Here is a 23,738-nt window from a genome sequence, read left to right as displayed (position 1 = left end):
AGCAGCAAGAGGGGGGCTTCCCAGTCTTTTGCATCGAGTGTCACATTTATGATTTTTTACCCGCCGGTGAGAAGTTGTACATGTGCATGCGATGTAAAGAGCTCCTGGCTCTCAGAGAACGAGTCCGATCTCTGGAGGCTAGAGTGGCAGACCTGGAGGAGATGAGGCAGACAGAGAGGTATATAGATGAGACCTTCAGGGACATAGTAGTCAAGTCCCAACTTCAGACTGGCAGCCCTAGTGCTGCCTTGGATGAAGAAGGTCTCATGATTGGAGAGCATCAACCTGGTGCAGCAGGAAAGGATCCTGTAGCAAGGATCTGCTCTCCAGGTGATGCATTGTCCTTTCGCACCGAGGATATCTCCCCAAGGCCTACAGTCCAGGAGGGAAGGGTTAGGTCGGCCGTCATAGTTGGTGATTCGATAATTAGGAATGTAGACAGCTGGGTGGCTGGTGGGCGTGACGATCGCCTGGTAACATGCCTACCTGGTGCGAAGGTGGCAGACCTCACGCGTCACCTAGATAGGATTTTAGACAGTGCTGGGGAGGAGCCGGCTGTCGTGGTACATGTGGGCACCAACGACATAGGAAAATGTGGGAGGGAGGATCTGGAAGCCAAATTTAGGCTCTTAGGTAGAAAGCTTAAATCCAGAACCTCCAGGGTAGCATTCTCTGAAATGCTCCCTGTTCCACGTGCAGGTCACCAGAGGCAGGCAGAGCTTTGGAGTCTCAATGCATGGATGAGACGATGGTGCAAGGAAGAGGGATTCAGTTTTGTTAGGAAATGGGAACCTTTTGGGGAAGGGGGAGTCTCTTCCAAAGGGATGGGCTCCACCTTAACCAGGGTGGAACCAGACTGCTGGCGCTAACCTTCAAAAAGGAGATAGAGCAAAGGGGAAAGCCGACAGTCACTCAGCAGCGCATGATTTGGAGAGAGGTATCTTCAAAGGATACTAATGATGCATTAGAATTAGGGCATCACGACAATGAGGTTCCAATAATAAGAAAAATAGTCCAAGTGCCTGTAACTAAAAACTCACCTGAGCTAAAACATTCTAACTTATCCCTATCAATTAAAAAGCAGAATGAAAATACAAACAAAAAACAAACTTTGAAATGTTTGTATGCTAATGCCAGAAGTCTAAGAAGTAAGATGGGAGAATTAGAATGTATAGCAGTGAATGATGACATAGACTTAGTTGGCATCTCAGAGACATGGTGGAAGGAGGACAACCAATGGGACAGTGCTATACCGGGGTACAAATTATATCGCAATGACAGAGAGGAGCACCCGGGAGGCAGTGTGGTGCTTTATGTCCGGGATGGCATAGAGTCCATCAGGGTAAACCTCCTGCATGAGATCAAATGTACAATTGAATCTTTATGGGTAGAAATCCCTTGTGAGTCGGGGAAGACTGTAGTGATAGGAGTCACCTGGTCAAGATGGTGAGACTGACAGTGAAATGCTAAGAGAAATTAGGGAAGCTAACCAAATTGGTAGTGTGGTAATAATGGGAGACTTCAATTACCCCAATATTGACTGGGTAAATGTATCATCGGGACACGCTAGAGAGATACAGTTCCTGGATGGAATAAATGATAGCTTTATGGAGCAATTGGTTCAGGAACAGACGAGAGAGGGAGCAATTTTAGATTTAATTCTCAGTGGAGCACAGGATTTGGTGAGAGAGGTAATGGTGGTGGGGCCGCTTGGCAATAGTGATCATAATATGATCAAATTTGAATTAATGACTGGAAGGGGGACAGTAAGCAAATCCACGGCTCTCGTGCTAAACCTTCAAAAGGGAAACTTTGATTAAATGAGAAAAATAGTTAGAAAAAAACTAAAAGGATCAGCTACAAAAGTAAAAAGTGTGCAAGAGGCGTGGTCATTGTTAACAAATCTGACACAACAGAAAACCAAAAGTATTGTACTGTTATAGAATAGACGCTTCAAATGATTATTTGACCAGTCATAATAGGCTTCATCTTTTAGAGCATTATAGCTAGATGATTGGCCTTATTTTTAATCATCGGTCAGAGTCCCAAACTTCAAGGCCATTTTTATAATATATTTTTTTCTTTTGCTAAGTGAACCATTCATGCATTTCATGTGACCTAACTTATAATATCGCTGAAGCAATGAGATGTCAACACGTCCGGCATGGGTCCATGTTTCAAACACTAATGGTTCTTTGTCAAGGGCTGGATTTCAGCATTGTATTTGTAGTCCTTCAGGGTTTAAAGTTTCAGCAATGGCGTTTCGGCATATGTTTGGATTTAGCCATAGTATGTTTGGATTCAGCCATAGTACTTCAATTTATGATTATTGGGCTTTTGTGAGTTATTGTTCATTGTTAACAAATACCATCCTAGAAGCACAGTCCAGATTACCGGCATGTTTAAAAGGGGAAGTGAAAGAAGCTATTTTAGCCAAAAGATCTTCATTCAAAATTTGAAAGAAGGATCCAACAGAAGAAAATAGGATAATGCATAAACGTTGGCAAGTCAAATGTAAGAGATTGATAAGACAAGCTAAAAGAGAATTTGAAAAGAAGTTGACCGTAGAGGCAAAAACTCACTGTAAAATTTTTTAAATTATATCCAAAGCAGAAAGCCTGTGAGGGAGTCAGTTGGACCATTAGATGATCGAGGGGTTAAAGGGGCACTTAGAGAAGATAAGGCCATCGTGGAAAGATTAAATGATTTCTTTGCTTCGGTGTTTACTGAAGAGGATGTTGGGGAAGTACCCATACTGGAGAAGGCTTTCATGGGTAATGATTCAGATGGATTGAACCAAATCACGGTGAACCTAGAAGATGTGGTAGACCTGATTGACAAACTGAAGAGTAGTAAATCACCTGGACTGGATGGTATACACCCCAGAGCGCACTGTTAACCGGCATTTGGACGTGCGTTTTTGATGCGCTAGCTTTACCCCTTATTCAGTAAGTAAAAGGTGCAGCCAAGCCGCACATTTTACTTTAAGAAATTAGCGCCTACCCAAAGGTAGGTGTTAATTTCTGCTGGCGCCAGGGAAGTGCACAGAGAAGCAGTAAAAATTGCTTTTCTGTGCACCCTCCGACTTAATATCATGGCGATATTAAGTCGGAGGTCCCAAAAGTTAAAAAAAAGTAAAACATTTAAAAAAAAAATTTTAAATCAGCCCGCGGCTCGTGGGTTGAAAACCGGATGCTCAATTTTTCCGGCGTCTGGTTTCCGAACCCTTGGCTGTCAGCAGGCTTGAGAACCGATACCGGCAAAATTGAGATCCGGCTGTCAAACCCGCTGACAGCCGCCGCTCCTGTCCAAAAAGAGGCGCTAGGGACGCACTAGTGTCCCTAGCGTCTCTTTTTGCTGCCAGCCCTAATTTAAATATTTTGGTTTACTGAATTGCGCGCACAGGCCTGTATGTTAGGTTCCATATTAGGTGCTACTACCCGAGAAAGAGATCTAGGCGTCATAGTGGATAACACATTGAAATCGTCGGTTCAGTGTGCTGCAGTAGTCAAAAAAGCAAACAGAATGTTGGTAATTATTAGAAAGGGAATGGTGAATAAAACGGAAAATGTCATAATGCTTCTGTATCGCTCCATGGTGAGACCGCACCTTGAATACTGTGTACAATTCTGGTCACCGCATCTCAAAAAAGATATAATTGCAATGGAGAAGATACAGAGAAGGGCTACCAAAATGATAAGGGGAATGGAACAGCTCCCCTATGAGGAAAGACTAAAGAGGTTAGGACTTTTCAGCTTGGAGAAGAGACGGCTAAGGGGGGATATGATAGAGGTGTTTAAAATCATGAGAGGTCTAGAACGGGTAGATGTGAATCGGTTATTTACGCTTTCAGATAATAGAAAGACTAGGGGGCACTCCATGAAGTTATCATGTGGCACATTTAAAACTAATTGGAAAATGTTCTTTTTCATACAACGCACAATTAAACTCTAGAATTTGTTGCCAGAGGATGTGGTTAGTGCAGTTAGTATAGCTGTGTTTAAAAAAAGATTGGATATGTTCTTGGAGGAGAAGTCCATTACCTGCTATTAATTAAGTTGACTTAGAAATTAGCCACTGCTGTTACTAGCAACAGTAACATGGAATAGACTTAGTTTTTGGGTACTTGCCAGGTTCTTATGGCTGGATTGGCCACCTTTGGGAACAGGATGCTGGGCTTGATGGACCCTTTCAGGCAGGCTAGGACAAGACCACAGGTTTTAAAAGAGATACGTGAAACGTATTATGTATTCCCAGCATAGGAGGCAGCCGAAGCTGGTATGTAACTGGTCCAATGCGGCGGGTGACTATAAAAAGTCCAATGTACCTTGGAGCAAACCTTTGAGAAGGTATACTGAGTCAGATTTACCGAGTACTTAACCAGACTTTCTGGCCAGGAATGAATTCAGGAGCCGAGCATCGGCAACTGTCAGCAGTTCTCTTGGCCCGGGAAGCGGCCTGACGTAAGCGAAGATTCGTCTGTTCCCATAAAGTCTTGAGGCATCCGCAGTAGCCTGCACTACAGGGGATGGTACTGACAAAGGTATAGGCAGCGGAGGTCGTGGTTGCTTTCCATAGATGATGGAGAACAGTGACATGCCTATAGCAGTGGTAATGTGGGTGTTGTGAGAAAACTCCGCCCAGGGGAGAAGTTCAGACCAATTGTCTTGGCGGTCATTGATGTAAGCGCGCAGGAAGGCCTTCAAAGAGCGATTCATTCACTCGACATCTGTTGGCTTGGGGTGATGAGCAGTTGTTAAACTGATGTTAATACGAATTTTCGGCAAAGAGTGCGCCAATATCTAGCAACGAACTGTGGACCTCTATCAGAGACAATGTCCTTGGGTAAGCCATGCAATATGAAGATGTGGTGGAAGAATAGGTGTGCCAGTTCTGGAGCAGATGGTAGGCCTGGTAGAAGGACGAAATGGGCCATTTTTTAAAATCGGTCTATGGTTACCCATATCACGGTATGACCCTTAGATGGAAGCAAATCCACAATGAAATCCGTAGACAGATGGGTCCACGGTTCCTCAGGAGCTGGAAGTGGTTGCAGGAGACCCCATGGTTGACTGACTGGGGGCTTTTGCTGTGCACAAGTGTTACAGGATTTGACATATGCTTTAGCATCAGAGACTATAGTAGGCCACCAGAAGAACCACTGGAGCAGTGCCCAAGTTTGTGCTCGCCCTGGGTGACCAGCAAACTTAGAATCATGTACCCAGCAGAAGACTCTTTCTCAGAGTCATCGGGGCATGACAGTCTTCCCAGCAGGGACTGGGTGAGTAGCAGACAGACAGATACAAGCTGGGTTTATTATATGACTAGGTTCTTCCAGGGTGCCTTCAGGCTCGAAAGAGCGTGATAGGGCGTCTGCCCGGAAGTTTTTTTCAGCTGGACGGTAATGAAGCTCAAAATTGAACCTGGAAAAGAACAGGGCCCATCGGGCCTGACAGGCGTTGAGATGCTGGGCATGGCTCAAATGTTCCAGGTTCTTATGGTTGGTGAACACGATGAACTTATGTTGCTCGCCCTCTAGCCAAGGGCGCCATTCTTCAAGGGCTAATTTTATGGCAAGTAACTCGCAATCTCCAATATTGTAGTTCTGTTCCACAGATGAGAACTTGCAGGAGTAGAATGAACATGGTACTGTAGAACCAGAAGCAGTGCATTGACTCAGGACCGCCCCAGCTCCAATCGCAGAGGCGTCCACTTCCACTTGAAAAGGACGGTTCGGGTCTGGGTGATGTAGACAAGACCCTGTCTGGAAGGCCTCCTTGAGGCAGAGGAAGGCTGCGATGGCTTCCGGGGTCCAATTTCGAGTGAATTGGCCCTTACGAGTTAATGCTGTCAGAGAAGCAGCCAAAGTGGAATAGTGTGGGATGAAATGGCGATAGTAATTTAGAAATCCCAGGAAGCGCTGGAGGGCTTTAAGACCCATGGGTTGCGGCCAATCCTGGATTCCTTTCAACTTGGCAGGGTCCATAGAAAATCCTCGTTGAGAGATTATATATCTGAGGAAAGACAGACTGGATTTCTCGAATAAGCATTTATCCAATTTTGCAAATAAGTGATTCTTGCATAGGCGTTGGAGGACATTATGGACATCGATGCAGTGTGTGGCCAAATCCTTGGAAAAGACAAGGATATCGTTCAAGTATGCCACGACCTTGGTATACAGCAAATCTCTGAAAATTTCGTTCATCATTTGTTGGAAAACTGTGGGCACATTACAGAGGCCGAAAGGCATCACCAGCTTTTCATAATGCCCGTCCCAGTTGTTAAAGGCAGTCTTCCAAATGTCGTCGGAACGGATCCATACCAAGTTAAACGCTCCATGTAAGTCCAACTTCATGAATATAGATGCTCCATGCAAGCGATCGTATAATTCCGAGATAAGCAGCAGAGGATACTTGCCTTTGCGGATGATGGAGTTTAGGCCATGACAGTCAATACACGGTTTGAGTTACCCATCCTTCTTGGTCACAAAAAAGAATCCTGTCCCAGCAGGAGAAGTTGAGGGGCGGATGAATCCCTTCGCAAGGTTTTCTTGGATGTACTCCGTCATAGCCTTTGTCTCTGGCAGAGACAGAGGATAGGTGCATCCTCGGGGAGGTGTGGTCCCAGGCAGGATGTCAATGGGACAATCAAACCTCCGAAGAGGCGGAAGAAGGTCTGCTTTTTTCTTGGAAACCACATCTTCGAAATCCGCGTAAGGAGCGGGTATACCTGAAGAGGTGGCCACCAGAGGAACCACTGTTGGTGGTACCACTTTCTGAAAACAGGACTGGTGGCAGGCAGAGCCTCACTCCACCAGTTGCAACAAACCCCAATCAAATTGGGGAGAGTGCCTTTGAAGCCAGGGGAGTCCTAGGACTACAGGATGGATGGATTTCTCCAATACTAACAGTTCAAGTTCTTCGGTATGAAGGGCGCCAGTGTGCAGTTGGACTGGTTCCATGGTCAGGAAGATTCGACCAGGTAACGGTTCTCCATAAATAGATGCTATACACAAGGAGGTCTCTACAGGATGGGTCTTTATACCCAGGAGCTGGACTAGATCTTTGAGAATGAAATTACTTCCTGCTCCAGAATCCACCAGAGCAAGAACTGGGAAGAACTGGGAGTCCCAGATCAAGGTGACCATTACAAACAATTGAGGGGCCAGAGTGCTTGCGCCCAAGTTCAGGACCCCTATTGAACTTAGGCTGGGAAGTTTCCAGGACGGACAGGACAGGTCTGTAGATGGTGGCCAGATGCTCCGCAATACAGACAGAGACCAGTTTGTCTCTGCCGGAGGCACTCTTCCGGTGTCAGCCGCCCACGGCCCAACTGCGTGGGCACTTCTGTCTTAGCCACAGTAGTGACCCTACTTGGGGTAGGGCTGGTGGTCGGTGGCGAATGGGATGGAACCCGAGAGGGCTTCTTGGGTATCCGACTCTCCCGGTTACGCTCTTGGAGACGGTGGTCGATTCAGCCTGTCAAGTCTATAAGGTCCTCGAGAGAGGAAGGGAGCTCCCTTGCAGCCAGCTCATCCTTCAGCTGTGAGGAAAGTCCATCCAGGTAAATAGCTTGTAGGCAGTCTTCCTGCCAGGCGAGCTCGGAAGCCAAAGTCCGGAACTCAATGGTATAGTTGAAGAGACTTCTTTGACCTGCTTCTGAATACCACTTCTGCCTGGAAGTCATTGCTGCCTACAACACCAGTGAGTTACCATCCTTCTCTCAGAGCTTTCCTTGGAACCAGGTACTCGCTCCTTGAGGGCCTAATCCATTCCAGCTCCTGGGCTGCTTCAAGAGACTATTGTCTCTGCCATCCTGGGATCACTGTTCCAGTATCTGAGGGACTACAGCCCAGCCGGGTGCTTCCAGCTCACTACTGCCACCTCTGGTGGTTCAATATACTGTTTAATAAAAGAACTAGTGTGTGTCTGTCTCCATACTCTGAGCCTGACCAGTGGTCCCTCTCGGGATCTTTCCCCAGGGGGCGTGGTCATCTGCCACCGGCCCAAGGATCCACCCACAACTATCCCAAACAATAACAAAAACAAAGAGGGGGGGGGGGGGGTCTGCCTTCAGTGTGTGTATATGTATGAATGGCAGCTTGTGTGTGTGTGAATGAATTGGTGTCTGCTGGGGGCTGTGTGTGTGTGAGAGAGAGAATGGATGCCTGCCTGGGTTCTGTGTGTGTTTGTGTGTTTGTGTGTGTGTGTGTGTGTGTGTGTGTGTGTGAGAGAGAGAGAGAGAATGAATGAAAGGATGCCTGCCTAGGGATATGTGTGTGTGTGAGTTACAGAGAATGAATGGGTACCTGCCTGGGGGTCTATGTGTGTGACAGCCTGCATATGAGGGAATCTGGGAGAGTAGGAGCTTTTGTGTGTGGGGGGAGAGGGTCGTAGAGCCTGTGTATGAGTTTGTGAGTGCGTATGAGAGTATCTACATAAGTGTATGTGACAGTGTATGTATGAGAGAGAATATACATGCGAGTGTGTGTGAATGAGAGAGGATAAAGTTTGTGTTCCCCTTGGTCCCTAATCCTCGACAATCTCTGGGTGACAGGAAATCAGACAGCAGGAGCTTTTTAAAAAATTCTTATTAGTTTTAATTATTGGGTGTTATTTCCTATGTGTGATGTTTTGAAATATTTTATTGGTGCTTGGGAAATTTAAAAAAATGTATATGATTTTAATTAATAGAAGTTATTTTATTTGTCAGTAATTTTAAAATATTCTTTTATTAGTATGGTTGTATTATAATTGATGCTTTATGATTCTTGATTTTATTTGTTTTATGAGGAATGGCGGTTCTGTTTTTCCATTGTTACACAGTCTGGCTTATTGGGATTTCCATTTCAGTTTTTGTCTGCATATTGCTGGTTCTAATTTATGACCCTTTATTCTGCATTTGCAGAGGGTATGTCTCTGCTCAGTGCGTGTAACTAAGGTGAGAGATTCTGCTAGTGTGAAGTGTCTGTGTAGGGATCTATAGCAACCGGGTTTGTTTTGTTCCCTCAGTAGGTAGTGTATCAGCATTCTGGGACCCAGTGTAAGTGCTGCTTTTCCACAGGTAGAGTTCTTGTTGTTTGAGTTCTTAGTGTTATTACTGTTACATTATGATAAATTTGCATATAGATTTTGAGTGTCTTTTTTGTGGGGTTTTGTGTTTGTTCATAATATCTTCAGCAGTGGAAGAGTTTTGCTGCTCTTATAGCAAGCTGCCTCTCTGGATGTGGTGTGGTATCTACCTCTCTTTCAAGCCAATACAGTACGGATGCACTAAAAATGTGTGTTCATTTTCGGCGCCTGTGTTACAGCCCCGGTCGCCTGCACGGCAACCGGGTCCTTACCTTCCCCGCGGGTCTCCCCTCAGCGCTGCGAGCTGCGCGGTTCCGGGCAGGCCTGGCCGCATGGCAGCGGCGTCCTCCTCGTGGGGACGCCGGCAAGGCCCGATGGTAGCTCCGCCCCTGCAGGGGAACGCGCGCGCGCGGGCACTCCTTTTGAGGTCCCCGCACCCAGAAGTGCCGATCCGCCCTCTCCCTGACGTCAGCCCCGGCGGGGGATTTAAACCCGCAGCTTGCTTCCTTGCCTTGCCTTGCAACGAGGTCGCTCCTAGGAGGATTAGTTGCAGTTCCTGATTCCGGTTACCAGTTCCTGGGTTCCTGTCTTCACGCTTCTGATTCTTGCTGCCTGCCTTGACCACGGATTGTCTTCACGCTTCTGATTCTTGCTGCCTGCCTTGACCACGGATTGTCTTCACGCTTCTGATTCTTGCTGCCTGCCTTGACCACGGTTATCTTCTCGCTTCTGATTCCTACTGCCTGCCTTGACTACGGTTTACCTTCACGTTCCTGATTCCTGCTACCTGCCCTGATCCTTGCTCCGTTCCGGGTTTTCCATCTCATCTGCGACTCTCCTAAGTCCCAGCGGTCCGGGTTCCTACGGGCTCCTCCTGGGGGAACCTCGGGCTTCCAGGGCGAAGCCACCTAAGCGCTAGCGACCCGGGCCTCAACAGCTCCTCTGGTAGGGTCTCGGGTTTCCAGGTGAAGATCCGGATTCTCCGGTGTGTGTCTGCCTTCCGACCAGTCCTCGTCACTGGTCGGTCCAAGGATCCACGTTGACGCTAACAGTTTGCAAGGCCATGGATCCGGCAGACCTCGCCGGCCTGCAGGCCATTCCCGGACTTGCCCAGCGCTTGGTGCAACAACAGCAGGTACTGGACTCTTTGGCCGCCACCGTGGAACGGTTGGCTACTTGCATGGACGTTGAACCCGCGGCAGCGGTTCCGGTTGCCGTACCCGCACCAGCACCTGTGGTGACACTCCACACCCCCACGCAGCTTCCGGCTCCGTCACGTTTTGCAGGGGATTCTAAAGCCTGTTGCGGCTTCCTGAATCAGTGCTTCGTACGGTTTGCCCTGCTGCCCAATCAATTCCCTTCGGATGGGGTTAAGGTGGCCTACATATTTTCGTTGCTCGATGGCCGGGCTTTGAATTGGGCGTCTCCCATGTGGGACAAGAATGATCCTGCGCTAAGTGACCTAAACAGATTCGTGGAGGAATTCAGAGCAGCATTCGACGAACCTGCACGCCAAGCCTCCGCAACCTCTGAGCTGCTCCAACTCCGGTAGGGTACTCGAACCCTAGCTGACTATGCCTTGGAATTCCGCACACTTGCCCTAGAGGTTGGTTGGGGCGACGATGCTCTCCGAGGTGTTTTTCTGGAGGGTCTAGCAGCTAGAATTAAGGACGAATTGGCGGCTCGCGACCTCCCGGAGGACCTTAATTCTCTTATTGAAGTGGCAGGTCGCATCGATCGACGTCTTCAACAAAGAGCTAAGGAGGGGCGTCCTCCCCGTCGCTTGCCTCCATTATCCTCGGCCATCTCTAGACCATCGAATTCTGGGTCGCGCACCACCAGTACCCCTGCGGAATCCCCAACGGAGGAACCCATGCATTTAGGAAGATCCGCCTTATCCTCTGAAGAGAGGCAACGCCACCGGGACTTGAGGTTATGCCTTTACTGCGGAGGGAAGGGTCATTTCTTGGCCCAATGCAGGGAACGAGCAGAAAACTCCCGCGCCTAGGGATAAGAGAGGAGGTTTCCCTAGGTTGCCTAAATGCAACTCCTCAATGTACAGTTCCAGTAACCTTGAGGTACCCGGGCGGTTCATTCAGAATACAAGCCCTTATTGATTCCGGGGCAGGAGGGAACTTTATCTCTAAGGACCTGGTGCAGCGACTCCAACTCTCCACGCAACGTCGGGAACCGCCCTTACGGGTTACTTCTATCCAGGGTACACCCCTTTCTGGCAGCATCTCTACTGTTACCACGCCCCTCATCCTTCAGACTGGACTGCTCCATACGGAGAGGATTTCATTTCTGATTTTGGAGAAGTCCGTACACCCTGTGGTCCTCGGATTGCCCTGGCTCCAATTACACTCCCCGGAGATCCGATGGGATGATTTTCAGATTGTTCGATGGAGTCCACAGTGCTTCCGCTCCTGCATCCGATCCTGCAAGGGGCAACAGATACCCCTAGCACATACAGAGATCAAACTTCAGCTTCCGCCCCCATATCAAGAATTCGCCGACGTGTTCTCTAAGGAAAAGGCGGAATTGCTGCCGCAACATCGATCTTTTGATTGTGCAATCGAACTGCTTCCTGGCTCTACCCCTCCTCGGGGAAGGGTGTATCCTCTCTCTCAACCTGAAACTCGGGCCATGTCAGAGTACATTACCGAGAACCTCGCGAAAGGCTTTATTTGTCCCTCGAAGTCTCCTGCTGGGGCCGGCTTCTTCTTTGTGGCTAAAAAAGATGGGTCCTTGAGACCATGCATAGACTATCGCGGACTCAATGCCATAACCAAGAAGAATCGCTACCCACTACCTTTGATCCCTGAGCTGTTGGACAAACTCCAGGGGGCACGAGTATTTACTAAACTGGACTTACGGGGAGCCTACAACTTGGTCCGTATCCGTCCCGGGGATGAGTGGAAGACCGCCTTCAACACCCGGGACGGACATTACGAGTACTTAGTAATGCCATTCGGACTTTGTAATGCCCCCGCTGTGTTCCAACATTTAATGAACGAGATCCTTCGGGACTTTCTGCATTCCTGTGTCATAGTATACTTGGATGACGTTCTCATCTATTCTCCAGATCTGATCTCTCACCGGCGACACGTTCGACAGGTACTCCAGATTCTTCGGGATCATCGCCTGTTTGCTAAACTTGAAAAATGTCTCTTCAAACAAGACTCTCTGCCCTTCTTAGGGTACATCGTTTCAGCAACTGGTTTTCGAATGGATCCCAGCAAAGTATCCGCCATCCGGAATTGGCCTCGGCCGGTAGGCCTGAAGGCTTGCAACGTTTCTTAGGTTTTGCAAACTTCTACCGGCACTTCATTCCACAGTATTCCCGAATGGTGGCACCACTCACCTCACTGACCAAGAAGGGCGCAGACACCCGAGTCTGGCCTCCCGTGGCCTGCAAAGCTTTTGAGGACTTAAAGGAGGCCTTCCTCCTCGACACCTGTTTGAAACATCCGGACCCCACACAGCCTTTCTTCGTAGAGGTGGATGCCTCCAACATAGCTGTAGGAGCGATACTTTCCCAAAAGTCCAGTTCCGGTCATCTATTCCCGTGTTCCTACTTCTCCAAGAAGTTTACCCCAGCCGAAAACAACTATGGAATAGGAGACAAGGAGTTACTTGCGATCAAATTAGCGCTGGAGGAGTGGAGGCAATGGCTAGAGGGAGCTCTTCATCCGGTGACGGTCTACACCGACCATAAAAATTTGGAGTTCCTGAATCAAGCTCAGCGCCTTAACCCCAGACAGGTGCGGTGGTCACTGTTTTTCAGTAGGTTCGACTTCATCCTCAAGTATCGATTTGCAACAAAGAACGTCCGGGCGGATGCCTTGTCTCGTAACAGTATTCCGGAGGAAAGAGAAGAAGCACCTCAGCACATCATCGATCCTGCCAAGATCCAGTTAGCTAGTACTGTTGAGTCCTCTCCTGAGCGGATAGTTGTTCCCCGCAGGGATCGCAGGAGGGTTCTCGCTTGGGCTCATGACTCCCTCTCCGGGGGCCACGCCGGCAGGGAAAGGACACTTGACCTGCTGAACCGCTATTACTGGTGGCCCAAGGTACGCCAGGACGTACGTCTGTACGTGGACTCTTGCCCCGTCTGTGCTAGGCAGAAGCCTCTCAGCGGCCGACCATGGGGTCTCCTTCAGCCACTACCAATACCCACTGAGCCATGGACCCATATCGCCACTGATTTTGTGGTAGATCTACCTCCTTCCGACGGCAACACCGTGATATGGGTAACAGTGGATCGATTCTCCAAAATGGTTCATCTCGTACCTCTACCTAAACTACCTTCAGCACCTGAGCTGGCCCTCCTATTCATACAACACATCTTTCGGGCTCACGGACTCCCGCAAAGTATCGTCTCTGACAGGGGCCCTCAATTCACCGCTCGGTTTTGGCGAGCCATCTGCAAGAAGTTCGGGGTGCAGCTGAATCTGTCCACTGCATTTCATCCACAGAGTAATGGACAAACTGAACGAATGAATAGGTCTTTGAAGACCTTCCTCCGAAGCTTTATCTCCGAGAAAGGAAACAATTGGGTCTGCCTTCTTCCCTGGGCCGAGTTTGCCTACAATAATCACACTCACTCAGTAACCGGACAATCACCTTTCCAGACGGTATTTGGACGCCACCCGAGACCGCCGGTTCCTATCCCTATTACAGTGCCTTCACCGGCGGCACTGTCGGTGGCTCATCAGATTCATCATCTCTGGAAGACCATTCAGCAGCGACTCGCCTCCTCCGCAGAGAAGGCACAAAGATGTGCCAATCGTCATCGACGGCCAGCACCAGTACTCTTACCTGGTACCAAGGTCTGGTTGAGTACTAAGAATCTTCACTTGCCGGGCCGATCTCGGAAATTGGCATCTAGATACTGCGGCCCTTTCACCGTAGCAGAGCGTATAGGGTTAGTCTCCTATAGGCTTCGTCTGCCCTCATCGCTGCGTATACACAATGTATTCCATGTGTCTCTGCTGAAGCCTGTGGTACTCTCTCGTTTTCATCACCCTGCTACAGATGACGTATCCTCCCTCTCCGGTGAAGAACCTACTTATCAGGTACGAGAAGTTCGGGACGTAAGTTTCCACGCTCGTCGCTGGGAATACCTACTGGCATGGGAGGGGTGTGGGCCTGAGGAGGATTCCTGGGAGCCTGCCCGAAACATTTTAGACAAATCTCTGTTACGTCAGTTCCATCAAGACAATCCCGGGAAGCCGGGCCCTCTGAGGAGGGGGCGTAAGAGAGGGGGTACTGTTACAGCCCCGGTCGCCTGCACGGCAACCGGGTCCTTACCTTCCCCGCGGGTCTCCCCTCAGCGCCGCGAGCTGCACGGTTCCGGGCAGGCCTGGCCACATGGCAGCGGCGTCCTCCTCGTGGGGATGCCGGCAAGGCCCGATGGTAGCTCCGCCCCTGCAGGGGAATGCGCGCGAGGGCACTCCTTTTGAGGTCCCCGCACCCGGAAGTGCCGATCCGCCCTCTCCCTGATGTCAGCCCCGGCGGGGGATTTAAACCCGCAGCTTGCTTCCTTGCAACGAGGTCGCTCCTAGGAGGATTAGTTGCAGTTCCTGATTCCGGTTACCAGTTCCTGGGTTCCTGTCTTCACGCTTCTGATTCTTGTTGCCTGCCTTGACCACGGATTGTCTTCAAGCTTCTGATTCTTGCTGCCTGCCTTGACCACGGTTATCTTCTCGCTTCTGATTCCTGCTGCCTGCCTTGACTACGGTTTACCTTCACGTTCCTGATTCCTGCTACCTGCCCTGATCCTTGCTCCGTTCCGGGTTTTCCATCTCATCTGCGACTCTCCTAAGTCCCAGCGGTCCGGGTTCCTACGGGCTCCTCCCGGGGGAACCTTGGGCTTCCAGGGCGAAGCCACCTAAGCCCTGGCGACCCGGGCCTCAACAGCTCCTCTGGTGGGGTCTCGGGTTTCCAGGTGAAGATCCGGATTCTCCGGTGTGTGTCTGCCTTCCGACCAGTCCTCGTCACCGGTCGGTCCAAGGATCCACGTTGACGCTAACAGCCTGCTCTTGCAATGCACGCACAGCTCCCTTTCCTGGGCGAGAGATACAGCATTCAAATGAGGGGTCGCGCTAAAAAGAGGCGCTAGGAACAATTGCGCGCCCCTAGTGCCTCCTTGGCCCAGGAGAGGTGGCTTTCAGCAGGTTAGGAAAACAGACGCTCAATTTTACGAGCATCCATTTTTCTAAACCCACAGGTTAGGATGTACAGAAAAGCACATTTTTTTCAGTATCTGCGGCAAATGACTACTAGCCTCATCAACATACGTTTGCATGTGATGAGCGCTATTAGTTTTAGGCGGGTTTGGACACACATTATGGATAGCTAAAAACCCCTTATTGTGTAAGGGGTTGTGGACGCGCGTCCAAAACGTGCATCCGACTCGGGTTAAACAGTGTGCTCAGCTGAGTGGGTCTGTTTGTCTGTATCTGATTGCTCCTTTCAGCAACCTGAAGAGAATCAAAACTGGAATTTTGAGCTTGTGGCTGGCAGTGTGATTGCCTGCTATTTAGCAAAAGGTTCAACAGCTGATTGGTTGGTGGGAGACTTTGACATATATATATATATATATATATATATATATATCTCCAAATCTCCAACTCAATCTCCAAAAACACATAACCAACATTACAAGAGACTGCTTTTACAAATTACACATCCTGAAAAAATTAAGACCCCTTTTACACCATAACGACTTCCGAACTGTCCTCCAAACTACTCTATTTTAAAAATTGATTACTGCAATACCTTACTTCTAGGATTGCCTGTGTCCACCACCAGACCTCTGCAGATGCTGCAAAATGCAGCAGCTAGAATTCTTACCAACTCCCGGAGATCTGACCATATCACTCCAATCCTCAGGGACCTCCACTGGCTCCCTATCTCAGCTAGAATCCTTCATAAAAGCCTAACTATCATCCACAAAACCCTACACAATAATGAGATTCACTGGCTTAATGACTCCCTCCAGTTTCATATCCCCAACAGGCCTACCAGATCCGCCTACCTAGGGACTCTAACTGCCCATTCACACAAATCTGGCCAGCTCACTTCCAACCGAGAACGGGCTTTCTCCATCGCAGGTCCTACATTATGGAACTTGATGCCGCCTGACCTACGCCTAGAACACTGTCCAAACACCTTTAAAAAAAAGTTAAAAACCTGGTTATTCAAACAAGCATACTCTTAGGGGTAGATTTTAAAAAAGGGCACCCTCGCGTACTTTTGTAGGCGCATCAGGCGCAAACAAAAGTACGCTGGATTTTAGTAGATACGCGCCTAGCCACGCGTATCTGCTAAAATCCTGGATCGGTGCGCGCAAGGCTACCGATTTCGTGTAGCCGGCACGCGCCGAGCCGCGCAGCCTACCTCCGTTCCCTCCGAGGCCGCTCCGAAATCGGAGCGGCCTCGGAGGGAATTCGCTATCGCCCTCCCCTCACCTTCCCCTCTCTTCCTCTACCTAACCAACCCCCCCGGCCCTGTCTAAACCCCCCCTACCTTTGTTGGGGGATTTACGCCTAGACGCGACCCGGGGGCGGTTCCGGAGGGCGCGGCCACGCCCCCGAAACGCCGCATCCCACCCCGAAAACGCCGCGCCGATCGGTCCCGCCCCCGACACGCCCCCCTCGGAAAACCCCGGGACTTACGCGAGTCCCGGGGCTCTGCGCGCACCGGCAGGCCTATGTAAAATAGGTGCACCGGCACGCAAGGCCCTGCTCGCGTAAATCCGGGCGGATTTACGCGAGCAGGGCTCTTAAAATCCGCCCCTTAATCCCTTCCTTGTCTCTTCCGACCTCCCAGTCTCCATTACTCCGGTCTCCATTACTCCGGTCTCCATTACTCCAGTTTCCATTACTCCAGTTTCCATAACTACAACTTTTTAACCCTATCACTACCTAACTTACCTATAGCCATCTCTGGTAAACCCCAAATATTATTCATTGTCACTACAATTTGCTGCAACAGCTAATGCTTTTGACTGTCATACAGTTTTGTAAATATATTATGTAATATAGTTGCTATCACAACAAAGTTTTAAGTTTTGCTGTATTCTTCCTGCTAACACTTTGACTTGGCCCCTTAGACCATTCCGCTTTCTCACCCAGTTCCTTATGATTCCCTGTTAATTGTAACTTTTTTATCCTTCCTTTCTCTCTACTAGTTTTTTGACTTCCCAGTTGTATGTGAACCGATGTGATATTCATTTGAATGTTGGTATATAAAAGTTATAAATAAATAAATATATATATAGCGAGAGAGAGAGAGAGAGAGATGTTATATATACATGATGTAACCCAACTTTGGTGGTCCAACAAATTGTATGAATGAAAGGGAGGGGCCATGGCTCAAAATGTTTGCTCCCCCTGCGTTAGGGGATCAATATCATCTCTGACTTCTTCATAAAAAAAGAATTGTTCTTGTGCTCAGTCTGTTCTTCAGACCACACCTGTCTCTGGTAAACCCAGCAGAGTTGTCCTTAGCCAAAATATACATTGCCAATGTGCCCTTCTGTGAATGGCTCCTCTTATCCCCTCTTCTCTTCTTCAGAAATAAAAGCACCTTCTTTCTCTCTCTTTCCTCTCTCTTTGTTCTTCCACTTCTGCCAGATCCTTGGTTCACCTGCAAAATGAACCAAACCATCAGAAAAAAACATATGTAATTCATATTGGCACAGAGAAAGCACCTAGACACACACTACCATGTTAACACTAAAGATTAGACTAGAATCGCCCCCAGAAATGTGAGTTAACTTTTACTTCTGCCTTGACCCAGGAGTTTTAGGTTATAGGGTGTTATAGGTTGCTTTATTTATATGCCACCTGTCCAAATGCCCTAGGCGACTTTCAGCAAAACATGTACAATATCTAGTATGAAAAAGTACCAACACCATAAAAAAAACCCAAGCAATTTAAAATCATTAAAAATTATTATAAAACCGATTAAAAAAATAAATATGCAGAATGGTCTACCAATAAAACGATTAATAAAGAATACATATAAATAGTTAAAATAATTAGACTTAAACATAAAGACATATCTTTTTATTGATGTTTAACTGTTAAGGTTTTGGTGCAGTAGAAAAAGACACACTAAGCAGGCTTCCCTCTAATATGTCTCCCTGCATTGCCCAGTAATGGCTAATACTTTCATTTACATGGGATTTGCATGCACCAGTGCTAATCCTAGCATGCTTTTTAACTTTTGCTTTATGGTGTGTTTTTTCTGTGTTAAAACCCCTACTACATAGTACATACTGGGAATAGGTTAGTGCTGAAAAACGTGTGCTGCTTGGGTCAGCATGGCTTATTACATTGGCTCCAATGTGTTTGGACAATTCTTCAGGTAGCAGTAACAAAAGCAAGGCAGTCTGAATCACACAGAAGCAGATGATAGAGCGCTTGTTGGAATAAGCCAGGCAAGATGCTTTCTCAATGATGAACTCAAAGATGATATTAACAAACAAATGAGTACATGATACCTATTGACTTTGGAGAAGCCAATGTCATGTCATGACAAAGGCACAATCTCTTACCAAGAAATCTCTGATCCTGAACGACTACCTACTAGATTCCAAACCAGACATTTGCGCCATAACAGAAACTTGGCTCAAACCAACAGACATAGCCCTAATAAATCAACTCCCCACCCAGTTTTACGACTTCTTTTCCCTTCCCAGACTAAAGAAAAGAGGCGGGGGAATTCTTCTAGCAGCCAAAAAAGAGCTGAGATTCTCCCAACTCCCTATAACCTCGGACTCAAAACTAGAAATCGGCCTTTTCAAAACAGACCAACTCCAAATCCTCCTCGTCTATGCACCACCAGGTTTTCTTGAATCTGATGCCTCTTCCATCGTAGAAATTATTGCAAAATACTTGAATCTGGACTCTCCTGCGATGATACTAGGTGACTTCAACCTACATGTTGACAGCTCGCGCAACCAACTGTGAGGCTATTCTCACCACCCTCTCTGCTATGGGCTTCAAACAGATCAGCAACAAGCCCACCCACAAAGCAGTCCACACGCTGGACCTTATTTTCATTAACGCTGGCATCTCGCACTCATCCTTCCCTGAATGTACACAGGTCCCTTGGTCAGATCACTCATTAATCTCCGCCACTTTCTCCTTGACACAAACCCATGCCACCTACCCCATTCAATCATCGTTCCTCTACAGAAGAAACTGTTCCTCAGAAGTCCTCAGCAACCACTTGGCTAATGAACTTCCGCATATTGACCTTTCAGACCCCAACTCAGCCCTTCTATCTTGGAGCAACATTACAGAATCAGTAGCAAACAAATTATGTCCTCTAGCAACAAAAAAACTCAACCCCAACTCCCCAAAAAAATAACCGTGGTTCACCAACGAACTCCATAAACTCAAACAAAAGCTCCGACGGAAAGAAAGCAATTGGCGCAAAACCTCATGTTCCAGCACACTATCCGCATACAAGCTCGCTCTCCACCACTACAAGAACTCCACCCTAAGGGCAAAAAGGGATTTCTACGCCCACAAGATTCACGACCTTATTTTCGACGCCAAAGCATTATTCTCCTACGTAGCAGATCTAACTCAAGCTAACGCCCCAATGATCCCTAATGACCAAGCTCAATCCAAAGCCAACGAACTAGCGCTGTACTTCCAAAACAAAATCTCCAATCTCGTAACCCAGTTACCCCCCAACCCCTCCTCTACTACTAGCTCCTACCATCTCCCTAACAAGAACATCTCCCTAGAATCGTTTGAACCCACCACAGCTTCAGAGATCCAATCTCTAGTAAAGAAAATGAAACCCTCATCCCATCCACTCGACCACATCCCTACAAAATTGCTGTTGCTAATACCCGACACCATCTCCAAAACCTTGGCCGATATCATAAACTGTTCCTTATCTCAGGGAATCTTCCCAGAGGCTTTAAAATTGGCATCTCTGAAACCTCTCCTAAAGAAACCGAATCTTGATCCAAAAGATCCCAACAATTTCCACCCCATTTCTAATCTCCCTTTTGTGACCAAGATAATGGAAAAATTGGTCAACTCTCAACTTTCCAATTACCTAGAAGACCTAGAGACCCCTCCTTCACTTTCAAGATTTCCGATCAGTTTTACAAGCAATCATTCTCACTAAAATTGACTATTGCAATTCACTGCTACTCGGCCTCCCCGCTAACGCCACAAAACCTTTACAGATGTTGCAAAACGCTACAGCAAGGATTCTAACCAAAACAAACAAAAGTGACCATATAACACCCATCTTAAAAAACCTACATTGGCTACCCATCAAATTCAGAATTCTTTTCAAAGCCCTCTCATCAATCCACAAAGCAATAAATAACATCACCCCACTCAAACTCATGATCCCACTTCAACCTCGCACTTCAGCCAGACCGGTGAGACAAGCATACAGACATAATCTACAGGCCCCACCGATCAAGACAGCATTAAGTAAAAGAGCTTTCTCCACTGCCGGTCCTAAACTTTGGAACTCTCTTCCATTAGACCTCAGACTAGTACAATGCCCAACTACATTTAAAAAAAGACTAAAGACCTGGTTGTTCAACCAAGCTTTCTCATAACTTCAGTAGCTTATTAGAACTCTAACCAATGAACCCTTTCATTGGTAACCCCTCCAAGAGAACGTGCTATCTATTTATCTCTATGCAGTCAAATCTTATAAACCTTGTCCTACTCTTAACATCTGTCTTAACTACAGCCTACATTATGCTCCTTAATTATTTTATTCTACGTTGTTATTCCCAGTTATTTGTATCCAAGTTCGAATCATCCTGTTTCTTGTAAGACAACTCCTTGTCATGGTTATTGTTTTGAATGTAAACCGACTTGATTAGTAATTCTGTTACTGGAAAATCGGTATATAAAAATGCTAAATAAATAAAAATAAAATACTGCACCCCACCCAATTCGGGTTCCGCAAGGCATTAAACACTGAAACCCTTCTCATTTCACTTACTGACTACCTCATCATGGGCCTGGACAAAGGCCAATCCTTTATACTAATTCTCCTCGACCTGTCTGCGGCCTTTGACACCGTCAACCATTCCATCCTCCTCAACCAATTGGCGGACATCGGAATCTCAGGAATGGCTTTCTCATGGTTCAAATCTTTCCTTAGTAACAGAGGTTACAAGGTAAAAATCAATAGCAAAGAATCCCTCCGCTACGACTCATCACTGGGAGTTCCGCAAGGTTCCTCCCTCTCCCCCACCCTTTTCAACATTTACCTTCTTTCACTTTGCCAGCTGCTAACTAACCTCAAACTAAAACACTTCCTTTATGCCGACGATGTGCAAATACTGATCCCCATCAAAGAATCTATTACCAAAACACTCGAGCACTGGGAAACCTGCCGACAAGAGATTAACCTTCTTCTCTCTAGTCTAAACCTGATACTAAACGCAGCGAAGACAGAACTCCTCCTCATCTCCCCGGAAAACAGTAATATCACACTAAGCACACCATATAACATCTTCGTCACCCAAGCAAGAGACCTAGGAGTTCTAATCGACAACAGGTTGAATTTAAAATCATTCATCAACCGCACCACCAAGGACGGCTTCTACAAACTGCAAGTACTAAAAAGAGTCAAACCACTCCTCCACTTCCAGGACTTCAGAACGGTTCTCCAACCCGTGATTTTCTCTAAGATAGATTACTGCAACTCTATCTTACTAGGTCTCCCTTCCTCCTCCATTAAACCTCTTCAGATGCTCCAAAGTGCAGTAGCTAGAATCCTGACAAACACCAGAAGAAGAGATCACATCTCTCCCATTCTCAAAAATCTGCACTGGTTACCAATACATTTCAGAATCCTCCATAAGTCCATGACTATCATCCATAAAACCATCCATTCCCAAGCCCCTCTTAGCCTTCAAATCCCACTCAAACTACACTCCTCTTTCAGACCCATCAGAGAAGCCTACAGAGGATCGTTACATGTTCCCCAATCCAAAGTGACACACCACCTCGCCTTCAGGGAACGAGCCTTCTCCACGGCGGGACCTTCCATCTGGAACGCAATGCCCCCGGACCTCAGACAGGAACCATGCTTATTAACATTTAGAAAAAGACTTAAGACTTGGCTATTTAGACAAGCCTTTCCTGAATCTCACTGACTCCTCTAATGGGCCTTATGAACTGTCTGCTACAACCATCATGTTACATCCCAGCACTATGTAAATAGTTGTTCCTGTTTTTACTCCTAAAACTACTCAGGCTTCTTTTTTTATCCCAGTTCCTGCTTCCCCTGTTTTATTGTAACTTTCTTGCTTCTCTCCACCTGTTAAATGTTAGGTTTTTTCACTCCCCTTGTTACTTGTAAACCGGCATGATGTGATTCTATCATGAATGCCGGTATAAAAAAAAAGCTTTAAATAAATAAATAAATAAATGTGCATCTGCTTCAATATTTTATATATGTAGCTGGAATAACATTCCTGCACTTCCTTCTTTCTTCTGGTTCTTAGCACTTTAATCCTTTTTATTTATTTATTTGTCGTGTTTTGTATACCTTTTAGTTGTAAGAGTGGATTTGTCAGAATCAAGTAAGACAAAATCTTCTCACTCTGTTAAGAATCAGAAACAGGATACCGTATAATCTGAATAAAAGCCACTGTATTCATAGGAGCACCTCAATACTAATTATAGTTTGTCTTCTGCTTACTTTTGATTGGACCAAAATATTAGTGTGATGAAAATCATCTGGAATAGATCAATGTAAATCTAATATTTGATCAATGACTCTTACAATGGAACTAGGAAGAGAACATAACATCTATGTATAAAAGGAAATGGAAAGAACAAATACAGAACTTATTGATAGCCTTTCATTTCTGCTTTTGGGTCTGAGTAAGTCATCTTAACCCTACACGTCTGCATTAAGATCAGTGTGAGAGGAGGGTGTTTCACAAAGATACAAAAGAAGCTCAGTTCATAGTACTGGGAGTTTTGTTTGGATATGCTCCTGTTCCCAATATTGTAGGCACAGGCCATGAACTGGACCTCTCATAGAAATCTGCTCACCCCTGTGTTAGTGTGTGGGGGAGAGGTAGTGATGTTGTAGGCAATGTGGAGTGGGTGTGAAGGGGTTTACCTCAAGGCTGTCCACTTATCATCCATCCTATTCAATGTATACCTCATGCCCCTTGCAGCTATCATAAGATAACACAGACTCAAAGTATACATCTGCAAATGGCAGCGGCATTAGTAAGGAAAGTCAGCATGAGGCATATGACCAGTGCATGTTCACAGGCCTTGCAGTGCCCCCGATCCCTCCTAATAATTAAGCCACTGCAGAGCTTATGAGTGCATGATGACGCACCAGTTGAGTTCCACTACTAATGCTACTGGTATCTGAAAAGTGCTGTTGTTTGAGGCACTTGTGAGACACCCCCCCCCCCCCCCCCAAATTTGGGATCACAATCCACAGTTTGGGACATCATGATATATGATCAAGCAGTCCACTTTAAATCAGCAGATGTCATCTTATGTGCAAACCAGTCTCTGCATATTCTCAATAATCAAGCCATAACTGCCCTTCAAAAAATGTTTCCTTCAAAACTTCAGTACCATTATTACTGTGGCATGGACAGAACTCCAAACTTTGAGAGCCTTA

The sequence above is a fragment of the Rhinatrema bivittatum genome, chromosome 5, assembly GCF_901001135.1.
Source record: "Rhinatrema bivittatum chromosome 5, aRhiBiv1.1, whole genome shotgun sequence".
NCBI lineage: Eukaryota > Metazoa > Chordata > Amphibia > Gymnophiona > Rhinatrematidae > Rhinatrema > Rhinatrema bivittatum.
Note: the sequence above shows the minus strand (reverse complement) of the source record.